Source organism: Ursus arctos, unplaced genomic scaffold (genome assembly GCF_023065955.2).
Source record: "Ursus arctos isolate Adak ecotype North America unplaced genomic scaffold, UrsArc2.0 scaffold_4, whole genome shotgun sequence".
Taxonomy (NCBI): Eukaryota; Metazoa; Chordata; class Mammalia; order Carnivora; family Ursidae; genus Ursus; species Ursus arctos.
The window spans coordinates 17,628,152-17,644,828 of record NW_026623056.1 but is presented as its reverse complement, the minus strand read 5'-3'; the positions used below and the strand labels follow the sequence as shown (position 1 = coordinate 17,644,828).

Below are 16,677 nucleotides of genomic sequence, written 5' to 3'. Positions count from 1 at the left end.
AGTTTACCTTTGCCAGGGGTTTGCAATTCTGGCTTTCTCTTGAATGTTCACATGTGACTTGGAACAATTTTGATTTAACACAGAGAGCATGCTCTCTTACACTAATGTTAGTAAGGTCTTTCCTAAGAAGCTCAATTCCTTAACCAGAATATATTGCCTCTGTCTCTCAAGGTGAAAAGGTGTTCCCTCTTAGTATCTTATAACTGAAAGAACTAGTAAGACACACATTTTAAAGTGTAACATTATAAAGGCAAATTAACGGTACTACAAAAACTTGAGAGATAGAGAAAAAATAATTCTATCACCCTCACTCAAAAAATGTTGGCATACTTCCTTCAATTTTTTACTTGAAAAAATCTTAAACATAACTCTGTGCTACTCTTGAAACTTTGACTCCAGTTTCTTTTCTCTTACCAAAACATCATACACATTTTTCATCTGATTATATGGATTACATCACCCTCACCTTAAGTGGCAGCCTATATTCTATTAATTGGCTATTAACTATAGTTAACTCTTGTTCCATAAAGTCACCCCGAACATTGGACTAGTGGATGCTGAACCACCCAGCTCCTAGGAGAAATACAGGGGTAGGTTTCTGGTCACAACATTTTCAACAGCTGATCAATACATAACCTTGTTTTATGTGTGTTTCTATTTAAAGACACTTTACTTGATATACATTGTTGATTCATTAATGCTGAATTCATGGCCAACAGCACAATAACTCATGACTCAACAAAGCGTATTTTCTCTGTAAGGCACATCACGGCCTTCTTGCATCTAGGAATATTACACAACACTTTAGCATTATGCTTGGGGCTATTTTAAACAGCAAAATCACCAACAAAAAGCACAAAAATGCAAAACACAGCACCAAATCGACTTTAAAAAAAAAGATTTATTTATTTATGAGAGAGAGAGTGAGCATGGAGGGGCAGAGGGAGAGGGAGAGAAGCAGACTCCCTGCTGAGCACGTAGCCTAGGGCTCCATCCCAAGCCCCTGAGATCATGACCTGAGCCAAAATCAAGGGTCGGCACTTAACCCACTGAGCCACCCAGGCGCCCCACGAAATAGACTTTGAGAAGGCACCTGTTCACAGTATGAACGCTGAAACAAAGGGAGAGAACATCACCTTGCTCCATCTGAACCGCGAGTGTGTATTTCAGGCAACTCAAATTTTTCTGCGTTCTGCACATGTCTGCCTATGAATGACTGCAGAAGCACAACTATTGATTTGGGGGGTTAAAAATAAATGTTAGTGAGTAGGTGAATTAACAAATACACAATATGCAAATAGGGAGTATCAACTGTATTTTCCTATTATTGAACAGTTAGGCTATTTTTCTATTAAAATAATTCTGTGATTAAATCTTTAGGCCCTAAAACTTCCTCCTCTTTTAGGAGTATTTCCTTAGGAACTACTGGGATAGTCATAATTTTTTTTTTTAAGATTTTATTTATTTGACAGACAGAGACACAGCGAGAGAGGGAACACAAGCAGGGGGAGTGGGAGAGGGAGAAGCAGGCTTCCCGCTGAGCAGGGAGCCCCATGCAGGGCTCGATCCCAGGAGCCTGGGATCATGACCTGAGCAGAAGTTAATGACTGAGCCACCCAGGCGCCTCAGGGATAGTCATAATTTTGGCAGAACCTACTTAATGCAATTCTTGGAATGGCTCATGCTGAGATTTTTCAGATCCTCACTGCTTTCAAAGTGTGGTCCAAGGACTAGTGACATCAGCATCACCAGCATTAGAAATGCTGACAAAAATCACCCAAAACTAAGTGAATCAGAACCTGGTTTTTAACAAAATCGTAGGTGATTACCATGCACATGAGAAGTTTGACAAGTTCTACTACAAACCAAGGATTCTCACACTTGAGTATGCATCAGTGTCACCTAGCCAGCTTGTTAAGACACAGCTGCCTGGGCACCCCCCCCCCCCATCCCCAGCATTTCTGATTCAGAACATCTGGGGAGAGGCCTGAGAATCTGCATTTCTAACAAGCTCCCAGGTGATGCTGATGGTCCTGGTTCTAGGATCACACTTTGAGAACCACTGGGTAAGCGGCTTCATAAGTAGGTCTCTTGCAGGATTTAAATTTGCAGTTTTTAAACTGATAATACATCTTTTTTTGCAGGGAGGCGGGGAAATAATCGATGCATAGCTCATCAAAAGAAATCCACACCAGGGATGCCTGGGTGGCTCAGTCAGTTAAGCATCTGCCTCCCGCTCAGGCCATGATCTCAGGGTCCTGGGATCAAGTCCCAGATTGGGCTCTCTGCTCAGCAGCGAGTCTGCTTCTCCTTCTCCTTCTCCCTCCGCCTCTGTGATCTCTCTCTCTCAAATAAATAAAATCTTAAAAAAATAAAAAAAAGAAAAAAGAAATCCACACCAGGTTTTATGGAGGCGAGCTAGCTAGCCAGGATGGTTAGACCTAGTCACGGTTGGTGAGGGGAGGCCAATATGGTTGGGTCAACTGAGAAACAGAAATAAAGGAAAAAAAATGGTTTTTTTGTCTTGTTATTTAGGCACACTGTATACAAAATCTAACATTAAAGTATCTGAAAAAAATCTTATTGAGTAGTTTTTCACAAACCATATTTTATGAATTACATACAAAAATAGGCTAATCTGAAGAATCTGCTTGGTAAAAAGTATCAAAGAAAAAAATTTTTTTTTACTTTTTTAGTTTCCTGTGATAATATACAGCAGTGAAAGGATAGGTCCCCAAACCAGGCCCACAAACTTAGTTTCTGGGACTTTTTGGCAAATCCTTAGCTACAACCACCCAGGAATAAGCCAGAAGAGATTTCTCTTAGAAGATGGAAGCCCTGAGACTACAGTTTCCTCATCCCGAGGCTTCAGGTCAATCCCCACGCATAACTATTCTCCAGCGTAAAGACATCTCCGGGTACAAGCCATATGCATCTCAGGTAAATCACAATTACCATTTCACGTGGGTCTTGGGCTCGGCGAAGCTTTAATCAAGTACAGTCTCCTGGATAGGTACTCCCTTGGAGTGACTCCCTTTTCCTCACCCTAGGGATCCTTTTACTCTGCATTAATAATGAGGTTCTCTTGGTCATTTCTTTTCACTTTCCAGACTTGGTCCAAGGCTTTTAGAATCTGGGTGGCTAGCTGTTCTTTGGTTTTTAAAACCATGCCACGGCCTTTTAAATAGCAGGAAAAAGACAGAGGCCATTTATAAGACATTCCATGGCAAAAGCAGTTTGACTCTAACAAAAGCCAGTATCAAAGGTGTAGGATTCAGTGAAAGGAAGCCCGTTTCAATGTAGATAACCTTGTGATCCAAGGAGAGCCGGGGATGGGGAGTGAGTACTGTTTGAAAGTGTTAGGATCTTTTCTCCCATCAGGGCTTCTGCCATAACAGAAAATATAAAGGATTATGTGATTGTTTCTCTTTCTTGAAGAAATCTACTCTGATCTCTAGGTCTCTGAGAATACTTAAAGGTTAGATTAGAGCCTGGCTTTGATCATTAACATAAGCAGTATAAAGCAAATGTTCAGTTATTTTTGATTAGACAAACAGATGGAAGGGGTTCTGTTCAAAAATGGCCAGAAACAGGAGGAGGAAGATGGGCGGGGGGAGAACCTGGCAAAGGAGGACAATTTCTTTTCAAATTGGCTCTTGAGCCCTAGCAGCTGTAATATCAGGTGGGTATTTCCCAGGAGCTTCTATGCTTAGCGAAGATTTTAAATCTGTACATTTCGGTCTAGAGAGTAGTGACTGAAAATATCCAAAGGTATGTTGCATCTGTTTCTTCTTAGTGTGCATATGTATTTGAATTTGTTATGTGAGAGGAAATAATTGGTGAGTAATTAGTAAAATGCTTAATCTCACTTTAATCAAAAGATTATCTTCCCTGGAAGAAACAATCATGGCTTTGTGTTTTGGTGGGCTTGATCTCACTAGTCTCAATTATCCATGGTTATCCGCGCCTGCGGATAGCCTAATGTGTCCCATTAGAGGCAGGCAGGACAGCTATCACAAATGCAGGCACGGCGCCTCGGGGGTAATAAGAAGCCTCGATGGGCTTATTTTGCAAATTGAGCCCTCTTCAATAATAGCAACTGTGACAGCCCTCTTTAGGACTCGAAATGAGTCTTTTTTTCAGTCTGGCTCCCAAATCCATTCTCTTTGATTTAAGATGGAAGCTGCCCTCCTCGCTGCCACCTGCCCTCGGTGAACCATCAACCCAACCACAGGCTCCCTGGGCTCTGCCTCCCCTCACCCCCCCTTTCTTTTTTCTATCACCTTTCTCCAGTCCTTTGTCTTTGACTATTTCCTAAGCTCTTCACCCTCAATCAACTCACTCTTCTACTTCTCTGGCCTTCTCGGAATCTAGAGTTTCACTAAAATGTCCTCCTCGTACTGCTCAATTCAACTATTACCCCAGCCCAGGAATTCAGGACAAATTAGCAGATTGAAGACAATTACCATCTGTCAGTGGGAAGTCCTACATTGTTTTTCCCTAATTTTTAAACAACTAAAATTGCACTGTTACTACACCTTCTCTGTAATACATGATTGCTTTTTGCAAGATGGTTTTACCTCACTGCTACACATACAAGTATTGTTACTACCCGAAATTATTATAGCTGTTAGAACTAGACATGAGACCTCTCTGCTGGACTATTATACAAATGAAAAAGAATATAAGAAAAATTCTAGACTGATGAAATGAACACTAAAATGGAAAGGATGTTTTCTGTTTTGTAATTTTTACAATTTATTTTTTTTCCCTGACAAAATCTGCAAACTCAAAACACCAATCCATCAATCAACTTGTTATTTGGAGAATTCTGGGAAGAATAATTTTCAAACGCTAGCAACTCTCATACAAAATAACAAAATATGATTTTTTCACAAAATCTTATTTTTTCAAAGACTGGTTGTACCGTTTACGGATTTAGTGGTTCTCATGTTCTTATTTAATAGTCTTTCACCCTTCATCATGCTTCAGCCTGACTTCAAGAATGATAGGAGGTAGTGAGAGATGGATAGAAGGAGCCAATATGATCAATTTGCGGGACTTGAGCCTAGGACCCTGGGATCATGACCTGAGCCGAAGGCAGACACTTAACCGACTGAGCCACCCAGGCGCCCTGAATTTTGCTCCTTAAGAGCACTAATGAAAGTCAGATCACGGAAAGGCTGTTACACACAACCAAACTAAGGTTATTAGATTATCTGTTGCCATATTCCCTATTAGCCCAGACTATCAAATCACCAGTCTGCTGGAAGCTCTCTCTTGGCCACAAAGAATAATGGCCAAGACAAGTGACCTTTATGTGAACATGCCTAAAGGTGGCAAGATCAGATCTCATCAGGATTCTATGTCCTGCTCATGAGGAAGTTTGTGGGCAGATCTCAAAGTGATTTAATCTGTGTCTCACCCAGCTATCTCCATCTGAAACACTCATGACACTTTCCCCTCCTCCTCAGCTCTAGCAGTAGCCCATGGGGGCTAAACTTCTAGAAAAGTACTATGAAAAAACTGGAGTAAAGGTGGATTTTAACCAGATTATCTTAGAGGTTGTCACTCGTCTGTTTGATGTTGGTAATAATGAGATTCCAAGAATGTTACAATGTTAGAGTTAGAAAGGACATTTGAGATCACTAAAAAAATGTTTCATCTCATATTTTGAAATGAAAGCTGAAGACAAATTTTAAAAAGCTGAGAGCATTGTCTCGCCAAGGATGACCTGATACTGCTATGTAAGTACTTACTGCCTTAGTAAGTACTTTTTTTTTCCCTTGCATCTTTGTGCCTTATAAAGCAGGCGAACAGAAAGCACGTTGATTTTATCCATTTTAATATAAGTAATCTTTTAGATAAAGAAAGAAGGTAGGTATATGGTTGCATAAAAGAACCTTGTTATTAAAACCTTTACAAGGGTTCAATTCATCCTTTGTTCAAGGTGGTGCATGTGAACCTTCTGCGAAAGTGTAATAAGCAAAAGATATTTAAGCCTACACCGGTGGTTCTTTGCTCGATTCATCTGAGAACCAGCACACATCCTCCTCATTGACTATCACTCACCATGCAGCAATTCTCAGTGGTGACATTATGAAAGGACAATCCCCCCACATACACACACACATCCACCCACATACTTGGAAGGATTTATCCTAATAGGGCAGCAAGCAAAATTTGAAAAAGTTTCCCAAGTACCACCTCTGCTCTGACCTCTACCAAAAGAAAAATCACTAATCAAAAAAAAAAAAAAAAAAAAAAAAGGGTTCTCCTACAATATACAAATGTACACCAAAAAAAAGTGTCTACTCTGTGCCAGACACAGGCTATAAAGTGATGAACAAACAGTGAATACTAAATCTTCACTTGGAGTTTTAGTCTTAGAGCAGCTCTCTTTGTATATCCATTGTACCTAACTTGGTCAACCACTGACCCATTGGTTTGATAGTTTCAACTCTCTGAACCTCTCTGAATCTATATCCACAAACACAGCTTATGAGAAAATCTCTTTTTAAAATTTTAATTTACTTTAATTAAATTATTTTTTTAAGTAGGCTCCACACCCAACACGGGTCTTGAACTCATGACCCTAAGATCAACAGCTGCATGCTCTACTACCAGCCGGGTGCCCTGAAAAATCCCTTTTTGACTTTACCCCACCCCCAGCACAGTTTATTCCTCTCTCACCTTTACTCTTCTCTTTAACATTTACCACTGCCTCAACTTAATGTACTTCATTATTTGTCTTCCCTAATAAAATAAGCCCCTAAGAGGGCAAGAATTTTTGTTTTTCTTTTCACTGCTCTGTACTCAGTACCTAGAACACATACTAAGTGTCCAATATTTGTTGATTAAAAGAATGCCAACACTTTGACACCTGCCAGTTCTATTTGATACTTCCTCTTTCCCATCACAGTCTCCCCACCATCCCCTTCAATCATTCTCTCATCCCTAGTATACTGCTCCTCTGTCCTCTTAGGATTTTTGCTGCTGGCTATATCTAGGTAGAGCGTAGCTAGCATGGGCTCCATGATTAACTGTTACATGATAATCTTCATTTACACAAACGCTCTTATCTTCTACTGCACCTGCTGTACCAACACTTAACCCTATATTACCCCCACCATCCAACTTATCTTACTCCATCGTCCAGTCCAGAGCATTGCAAGAGAAGACATTAGAGTCAGGCTAGACTGAACCAATAACAAGTCAAGGTAGGCCTCGATGTTCAAAATCCATGGTATACAGAAGAAAGAGAATGGGGTAAAGAATTAGACCTGGATTTGAGAACTGGGTATACTGTACACTACCTGGTGTCTTTGGTTGAGTCGGTAACCTTCCTGAGCCTGTTTTCTCATCTGTACAATGGGGGTGGTAGTGCCTACTTCATACCACGAGGATATATTTTAAATGAAATAATGTATGTGAAAACTCCCAGATTTCTAGGCATGTAGAATTTGCTTAATAAGTGTCAGCTCCTTCTCTTCCTTTACTGTATCTTAGTTACCTCTTTGAAAATGACTAAATCCTGCTTAGCAAGAAAATCCATGTTCTCCGGTATGAATCTTAATTTTCCTCTCTTCCCTCCTTTCCATATAGAATTCTATGTCTTCACTCTGTTTTCTTGATTCACAAGTAGTGTCCCTCTTCTTTTCTAAAACTAACCCTCTATCCGTGCACATAGTTCTCACCCTGGCTGCACATTAGAATCATTTGGGGAACTTTAAAAAATGCAGATGTCTGGGCCCCACCACAGACCAATTAAATATGACCCTCTGGAGGCAGGAGCATGGTATCAATATTTTTTTTTTAAGTTCCCTGGTAGGGTGCCAAGACAATTCAATGGTAGAGAGAACAGTCTTTTCAACAAATATTGCCGGAACTGGATATCCTCATTCAAAAGAATGAAGTTGAACACTTCCTCATACCATGCACAAAAATTAACTCAAAATGTATCATAGACATGAATGTAAGAGCTAAAACTATAAAGCCCTTTAAAAAATAGGGATAAATCTTCATCACCTTGGGTTAGGCAAAGTCTTCTTGGATAGGACACTAAGAGCACAAGCAACAACAACAAAAATGAAAAAACTGAATTTCATCAAAATTTTAAAACGTGGTGCTGCAAACAATATCACCAAGAAAGTAAAAAGAAAACTCACAGCATGAAAGAAAATATTTGCAAACTGTATATCTGATAAAGAACTTGTACCTGTAACACATCACAGACTCTTAAACTCAATAATAAAAAGGTAAATAAACTAACTTTTTAAATGGGCAAAAGATCTGAACAGACATTTCTCCAAAGAAGAAATACAGAGGGTCAGTAAGCACATAAAAAGATGCTCAATATCATTAACCACTAGGGGAATGTATACCAAAACCACAAGGGGAGAGCATATCAAATTCACTAAGATCACTCTTATCAAAATAAGAGATACTAAGAAGTGTTGCCAAGGATGTGGAGAGATTGAAAGCCTCGTATACTGCTGGTGGGAATGTAAAATGGTGCAGCTGTTCTGGAAAACAGTTTGGCAGTTCCTGAAAACGTGAAACATATCGTTATCACAGGACCCAGCAATTCCACTGCTAGGTATATACTCAAGAGAAAGGAAAACATATGTTCACATAAAAACTTGTATGCAAATGTTCATAGCAGAATTATTCATAACAGCCCAAAAGCAGAAATAACCCAAATGTCCCTCAAGTGATGGATGGATCAGTAAAACATGGTATATCTGTACAATGGAGTATTATTCCGCAATAAAAGGAATGAAGCCCTGATATATGCTATAACACGGAGAACTCTGAAAACCTTATCTAAGTGAAAGAAGCCAGTCACGAAAGACCGTATGTTGTATGATTTCATCAATATGAAATGATCAGAATAGGCAAATCTCCATATAACGAAAGAAGATTAGTGGTTGCCTAGGACTGGGGGGCTGAGGGGAAATGAGGAGTGACTGCTAATGTGTATGGGTTTCTTTTCTTTCTTTCTTTCTTTTTTTTCACAATGATGAAAATATTTTAAAATTGGATGCGGTGATGGTTGAACAACTCTAGGAACATACTAAAAACCACTGAACAAACAGAGAGACAGAAAGTTCTGCAGGTACTTCCAATCTTCACAACACTATATATGTATGGTATCTTACCTTCCAGATTCCTTAGGAGGAAATACAGCATCTTCTAAATCTTTCTCTCCCCCATATTCTGAAGGAATAACCAACACAGAGCAGGAGGGTGGTATCTCTTACATGACTCTTTTCTTTTTTTTAATCTAAAGTCAAAGAGTGCTCTTGGTGAGTGTTTTTTATTTTAATCAAAATTGCAAGAGTCAGGCTGCCACCTGGCAGCATTGGTCCTCTTGGCTATCTTGATTCACTTGAGCTCCCCAAGCAATGAATTCAGCTGTAGCCCAGAGAGAGAGGCTAGGTAGACAGTGCAAACTAAACTGACCGGTTCTGCCATCCGAAGTACTGTTGTTCCGTCCTCTACCAGTGGATGTGGCCTCTGGCCCTTAGGAACCATGCTTTTGACAGTTCCCCAGGACAGGGCTCTGGCTTGACTGACTTTGTTTACTAAATAAATTAATTCCTACTTCTGGAGTAGCTTCAATTTTGAAACAGAAAGCCGTCTATTGATAGTCACTGATACACAGGATTTTATTGTTTGATATTAAACAATTAAGAGTTATTGTTTTTTTCCCCCTACAAGTACACTATACAGGAAAATAAATATAATCTAGAATACAGCCACTAGGAGTGGAGAGAGAGGGAGATTCTATATCTACTCTGTGCCTTAAAGGGATAGTTTTACTTTAATAAATGCAAAGTACAGACTGTATTTCTTTCATGGAAATAAAGCCCTCTTGCTAAAACGTATAGAAAAGACAGCATCTGGTGAACATTTCTTGACTTTGATTATATAAACACATTTTTTTAAAAAACCCTAAGAATTCAGTCTTTTGATCTAGCAATGATCTAGACTTCAATAATTTGAAATAGCTTTGCAATTGCTACTTTCGACAAAGTCTGAAGGTACACAAATGAAGAAAATGATGAAGTCTAGATGCTTACAAACACAGGGAAATTGTGTCATTTGTTCAACCCAGCGTACAAAAAATAGCAAAATATGAAACCATAGTTGTCTGAGCACGGGACGAAGATCTGATTTAAAATGAGGCAGAAATTTTCCTTCTATAGCTCTAGTGAGTCCAGATATACTTAGAAAAATGAACTGAATAAGGGCAATGCCAAGATGAGAAACAAAAGAAAACTCCAAATCCTCAGGTAATTTTGAATGAGTTTACAGTTGGAAGATTCACTAATAATCTTCAAAATAGATCATCAGAGTCCTAATTTAGAAGCCCTATTTCATGAGAAAAGATTAAATAGGAACATCTCAAAACTAAGTATTGAATATACAGGGTAAACATGACAAGGCTGGATGATAAGAAATTAACAGACATTTTGCTTTCCCTCTCACTGGAGACAACCACCAGGTACACGCGGCCGACTACAATATAATTTGCTCAAAGTGAGGGAGGTGGAAAATGCTATTAGGTTATCTGGGTTGAGGAGCTGCCCCGGGGCAGAACATGTCACAGCGTCCCATCCCTCTTCTTTACCATCCCAACTTTCACCAGAATATCATCCAGAACCTTGGAAAATAAATTCGATCACAAATACTTTTTGTTCAAACCCCAAGCAAAGTATCAAACCTTAACTTCATACATGGAACATATCAGAACTTTTCCGCGTTTGCCAGCCACAACAGAATAAACTATTTTCAGCTGGGAGTTCATCTTCAGAAAATACTCATGTGCATTTCTATGCAACATTATTATGGAATCTATTATGAAACCACTTCTTAATTTTCTTTTGGGGATATTTTACAGATCAGAATTTAAGGATCATTCCCCTTTTGCCTCTGGTGCAGGCTTTTAAGCTTTTGAAAATATAAATAAAATGCACAGAGTGACAGAAAGAGCTGCAAAGATGTATAAACACACCACTGTTACTCCCATAATAAAAGCTTTTGGGGGAAAAAATGGTCGGACAAGTATTCATCTCCCCCAAACTGCAAGCTCAAGACCCTGACTGGTACACAATTACGAAACAAAGGGGAGGTGAAGGGTGACACACAGCAGAAAGGGCGGCAGAAAGGAAGACCAGTGCTCAGCAGGCTGGAACCTGCTCTGTCTAGCTGGCCCGGCTTCCCCCCGGCACCTTTCTGGTACCAGTTTGGGGCTTTGCCTCTCACGCGACCCACATCATCTTCTCCGAGAAATGAATCTCCCTTTAAGGAAAGCCAAGCCAGCATCCAGAGGTAACGTGCAGAACCGTAAATGAAAAATGTCCACGTCTAGCAAGCAAGCAGAAGAGCAAAGGGAAAACCAGCTGTCAGTTTCGGAGGCTCCCAGCTCTAACGGGGTTTCAGGTTACTCTTTGCCTCTGTCTCCTGCTCTGTCTTTCTCACCGTGTCTCCCTCAGTAATATCAGCTTTCTAATCAACTCAAATCTCAAATACCTTCTCCATCTGTCCTTGCGAAATAAATGCTGATGAAACAGAAAAAAAGAGTGTGATACTCACAACAATGAAGAATTCCTACACATGCCGTTCCATTTTCTTGCTTTAAAAAGATGGAAGGTTAAGTTAAAAAGCCTTGCAGAATTAGAAAAATAAGGGGGAGGGGGATTCCACCCACACAATCCTCCAGCCCACCGCAAAGAAGCCCAAAGGCTTGCTGACGTCACAGATTCATGAATGGATGTAAATTGGGCTGGTTTAGGATTCCGCACAGACTTCGCTGTGGTGTGTGCCATGAAAAAGAAAAGGAGGGTCTAGAGCAGGCCCGACCAATAGGCTTCAGGCACTCATGGCCTGCCTTCTTTTAGGAGGAATCTGGTCACAGAATAAACAGAGCCCGCCAATCAGGCGTCCGCCACTGCCTTAAGACAGACTGGCAGCTCGAGGGCGTGCGGGGAGAGGGGGGTGGCGGGGGACGGGCGTGTGTGTGTGTGTGTGTGTGTGTGTGTGTGTGTGTGTGTGTGCTGTGATAGTCATGAAAACAGTATTATTGATATTGAATGAGGGAATCAAAATACAATTTCGGTGGAATCGGGGCTACCAAAAATGCATAGAGAAGAATCACATTCTTTTATTCATTAGAGCTATTTTCTTTAACTCCTCTCTTGCTGTTCAGCAACGTGCCTGCTCCGATGTGATAAAAACAAATTAAAGTCAGGGAAACAGTTCCTAAAACTAGTGCCGAGTAAGAAATGTATGCCCTGCACACCAAGGCTTGTAAAAAAGCAAGACAGTAGGGAAATATTAATGGGAATAACCTAATGATTAAGAAATATAAATATATAAGACAATATTACATAAGTGTAATTATTTTTTAGAACAATATCATCTTGCTTGCCTTTGTGATGCATCAAAGTGGGTGTGGAAGAGCAAAGCTACATTTAAATAAGGTAGGTAAATAAGGTAAGTAAACATTTCTCATTTAGACACAGCTCAAAAGAGCTCTTAATGATTCTGAGAGCAAATTTTGGTTTTAATAAGATGCCTTACTATAAACAGCAAAAACAGCTATATTAAATTCACCCAAGAGCTCATGACATTTAAAATTGTTTTCTAATTTAAAAAACTTTACCAGCTTTATTGAGATATAATTGCTATACAAAGAAATGCACATATGTAATGTGTACAACTAGATGAGCTCAGAGTTATGCAAACACCCCGACACCATCGCCACAGTCAAGACAGTAGACATATCGGAGGGTTTTCTTGTGTTCCTTTGCGGGTTTTTGGTTTGTTTTTATGGTAAGAACACTTCACGGGAGAGCTACCCTCTTATCAAATTTTAAAGTGCACAATGTAAGACCACATTGTTTACTACAGGCACAATGCTGTGGAGCACATCTCTAGAACTTACTCGTCGAGTAAAACTGAAACTTTACACCCATTGAATAGCAAATCCTATTTCCCTGCCCCCCCCCCATCTCTGGCAACCACTATTGTATTCTCTGCTTCTACGAGTTTGACTCTCTTAGATATCTCATAGAAGTGGAATCATACGGTATTTGCCTTTTTGTGACTGGCTTGTTTCACTTGGCATAATGTCCTTCAGGCTCATCCATGTTGTCACAAATGACAGAATTTCCTTTTTTAAGGCTGAATAATATTCCATTGTATATATACACCACATTTTCTTTATCTGATCTTCTGCTGATGGACACTTGGGTTGTTGCCATATGTTGGCTATCGCAAATAGTGCTACAATGAACATGGGAGTGCAGGTATCCTTGGAAATCCTGATTTCAGTTCTTTTGGGCATATATCCAGAAGTGGGGTTGCTGAATCACATGGTAGTTCTATTTTTAATTTTATAAGGAATCTCCATACTGTTTTCCATAGTTGCTGCACCATTTTACATTCCCACCAACAGTGTACAAGGGTTCTAATTTCTCCAAACCTTGCCAACATATATTATCCTTTTCTAAATAGTAGCCATCCTAAGAGGTGTGAGGTGATATCTCCCTGAGGTTTTACTTTGCATTTCTCTGACAATTAATGATGTCGGGCACCTTTTCACATGCCTATTGGTCATCTGTACGTCTTCTTTGAAGAAACGTCTATTCAAATCCTTTGCCCGTTCTTGACATTGGTTTTGGCAATAATTTCTTGAGACAACACCAAAAGCAGAGGCAACAAAAGCAAAAATAGACAAGTGGGACTACATCAAACTAAAAAGCTTTAATCAACAGAATGAAAAGGCAACCTACAGAATAGGAGAAAACATTTGTAAAACACATATCTGATAAAAGATTAATTTCCAAAATATATAAGGAACTCAAAACACAATAACAAAATAAATAATTCATGATGTTTCTTTACTCTTTATTTTTAAAAATGTTGTAAGTTACACAAAAGTGGATATTAATATAATTCACTTTCCTTATACCCCATTATTTCATTTCACAATTACCAACACTTTACTAAAACTGATCACAACTTTTTTGAACTTGGGAAATCCTTGAAGCTGGAACAACAGTGGTTAATATAAAGCCTCGTTATGAGGTGTCCAGTGACCAAGAACATTCTGAACAGAGATCTTACTCTATCTCTTAATCAATCAGACTGTTTGTACAGCTGAGAGGAGAGCGGTTGCCTGTCTCTGTGTGGCTATGGAGGGTTCAAGCCTGACACTAGTGAGTACTGCACCCTGCTTAGCTCATTTGGAAGAACAAAATGCAACAAAACTCTTCAGGACTATTTCGCACACAGCAAAGATGTCCAGAGCACGGTTCTATATACTCAAAGAACAGTATATCATTGGCAAATACCATAACAAATTTCTCTAAAGGAGCTTACTGTGGAATATCACTATGGAAAAGGTAGACCAAAGAAGTTTATCCCTGTAAGAAAGAAGTGCTCAAGACAAATGCAGGACTGGTACATTCCTAGTAGGCCTGAGTGCACCCCATTGGCTTACGTCAATATGTCCATGTACCAAGATTATTTCGGAACTCATAAATGGAAAGGAATTAAGAACATATATCTCTGTCTCTTTTAACAGCAATCAAAACTAACCAGGATACACTAATAGAATCAGATTTCTTAGAAAATAATCTTTTTTCCCTGAAAATTATTTTCCAAAATAATGCAGACTAACTAATAGAAGAAGGCAACCATTTTGTGGAACATCAACAAGATGGCCAACTCTGTTATGGAAGCCAACAATTTGCTGTAAGGTTTGACAGCAACATTATCACTCAACAAGTCTACCAGGGATCAGGGTATCTCTGGTACAATTCAAAAAAACAGTCTATAAACGATTCTAAACACAGCCACCTAAGAAGCTGGCTCACTATGTAACCTGGCAAATACCAACGGGCTGGCTCTGTGGACTTGCCATCTTAGTAAGATGAACCTGACCTGGACCAGTGTGCTTGCCTATACCACAGAAATACCAACAGGGCCGACAACAATTTCTCCTGTTGAATATCGTGGGAAATCATCGGGAAGATAACTTATCTTCCCCCAAATTACAGAAACTGTGGAGGTCATTCTTGGAGGAAGCCATTGTTGTTTTTGGAACAGAAGGAAGGTAGAGAGAGGGGGCCATGAGAAATGTACATTCTAGAGCGGCACTGCCCAAGAACTTCCTGCAATGATGGAAATGTTCTATAATTTGCACTAATAACAGTAGCCACATGTGACTGTTTCGCATTTAAAATGTGGCTAATGTGATTGAGGATCTGAATTTTAAATTATATTTAATTTTAGTTCATTTAAATTTTAAAATAGTCACACGTGGCTGGCTGGTGGCTACGGTATGGGACACGGCAACTCTAGAGATTATCAAGCCAAGTCCCATCATCACAAGTTAATTCTTTATTTCAGCACGTGAGCATGCTAAGTGTGGAGGACTACAAAGCCATTATCAAGGTGAATAAGCACTTTTAAGAATCAAATGAACCTCTTCAAATCTCAGCAATGACTGGAAGATATCCCTGGTCTTGTTTCCCAAGAAGAAATTCAAACTTCATTATGAGAAGACAATCTAAGAATAGAAGTTAAGGTACAATTATTCTACTATAAAAATATGAGCTATTCTAGGATTGTTTTTTGAGAAAAATTGTGTTTTTTAAAGGAAAATGACTCATTTAAGCCAGAATCTAAGAGAAGTTCAAAGTATAATGACCTAATGACAATTTTTGTCAGAAATACCATGAAAAAGAAAGAGGATAATGACCTCGAGGCTAATGCATGAAGATTCAGATTTCTTCCACAGGCACCAGTGTGTAATAGTTAAAAGTTAGTAAAGAGATCTGGGTTCAAATCCTGACTCTGCTACTTACTAGTTATGTAAGTTCAGGTAACTGGAGTTTCTGTGTTCTCATTATTAAAATAGGGGATAATAATAGGCCATACCCATTAGGTGAAAGTTAATACTTGAGAAGACTAGCACAGAATCTGTAATATAGAAGATACTCAGCAAACGATACTGGTAGTTGTTTTTGTTTTATTGTTGTTATTCAAATACCATGGGCCCGTCTATTCTCAGCAAGGGAAAGTTCAACAACTGTGCAGATCCAGGGATTAAAAACCACAGAGAAAAACACATCTTTATTTTGCTTGTAATAAGCCTGACTTTGGCTCTTTGGAGGAAATTCTTAGAAATATGTACTAGGGACACATTTTCCAAAGAAATGCTCATCGAAATCATTTTCCTTTGGGAGTCTGGGGAATACTCTCTGAGGTTCTGCAGCTGAGGAGGGGGGAAACCCTCAGGAGGTTGAGCTAGGTGACCAAAAACTCTGTTCATCAAAAAAACAAACAAAAAATAATGCTACAATTTCCCAAGAAAACCTGTAGTTTATATACAATCATCTGAACTAATATGGAAAACAACCTACTAGGGGGAAACACTGGCTGAAATTCTTTACTATCGTATCAAAATGTTAACTCTAACCTTCCCTGTTTTCAAAGCGTATGGTTTGATAGCGTGAATAGCAATGTCAATATTCAATATTCAAATTTCAATATTCAAAGACTGCAACAAACTATTACTTCAATTTTGTTGTTGCTGCTACTGTCTAACTCCCATTAAATGCCTCGCTGAGAAAGTGATTTTTAAGAAACATCTAAGGAAAA

At 39.2% G+C, this 16,677-nt stretch overlaps 1 protein-coding gene across 5 annotated transcripts in view; it reads right to left on the bottom strand.

Annotated features, from left to right (window-relative positions):
• MAP3K13 (mitogen-activated protein kinase kinase kinase 13) overlaps positions 1-16,677 on the bottom strand; it is a 131,637-nt gene that overhangs the window by 77,901 nt on the left and 37,059 nt on the right. For 2 of the 5 annotated variants that reach the window (XM_057306708.1, XM_048214991.2), the window contains one exon: positions 11,602-16,677. This exon is cut by the window's right edge. The exons of the other annotated variants lie outside the window; for them this stretch is intronic. The gene's annotated coding sequence lies outside the window, so the exon portion shown is untranslated. The remainder of the gene's footprint in view (positions 1-11,601) is intronic. 5 annotated transcript variants of the gene reach the window in all.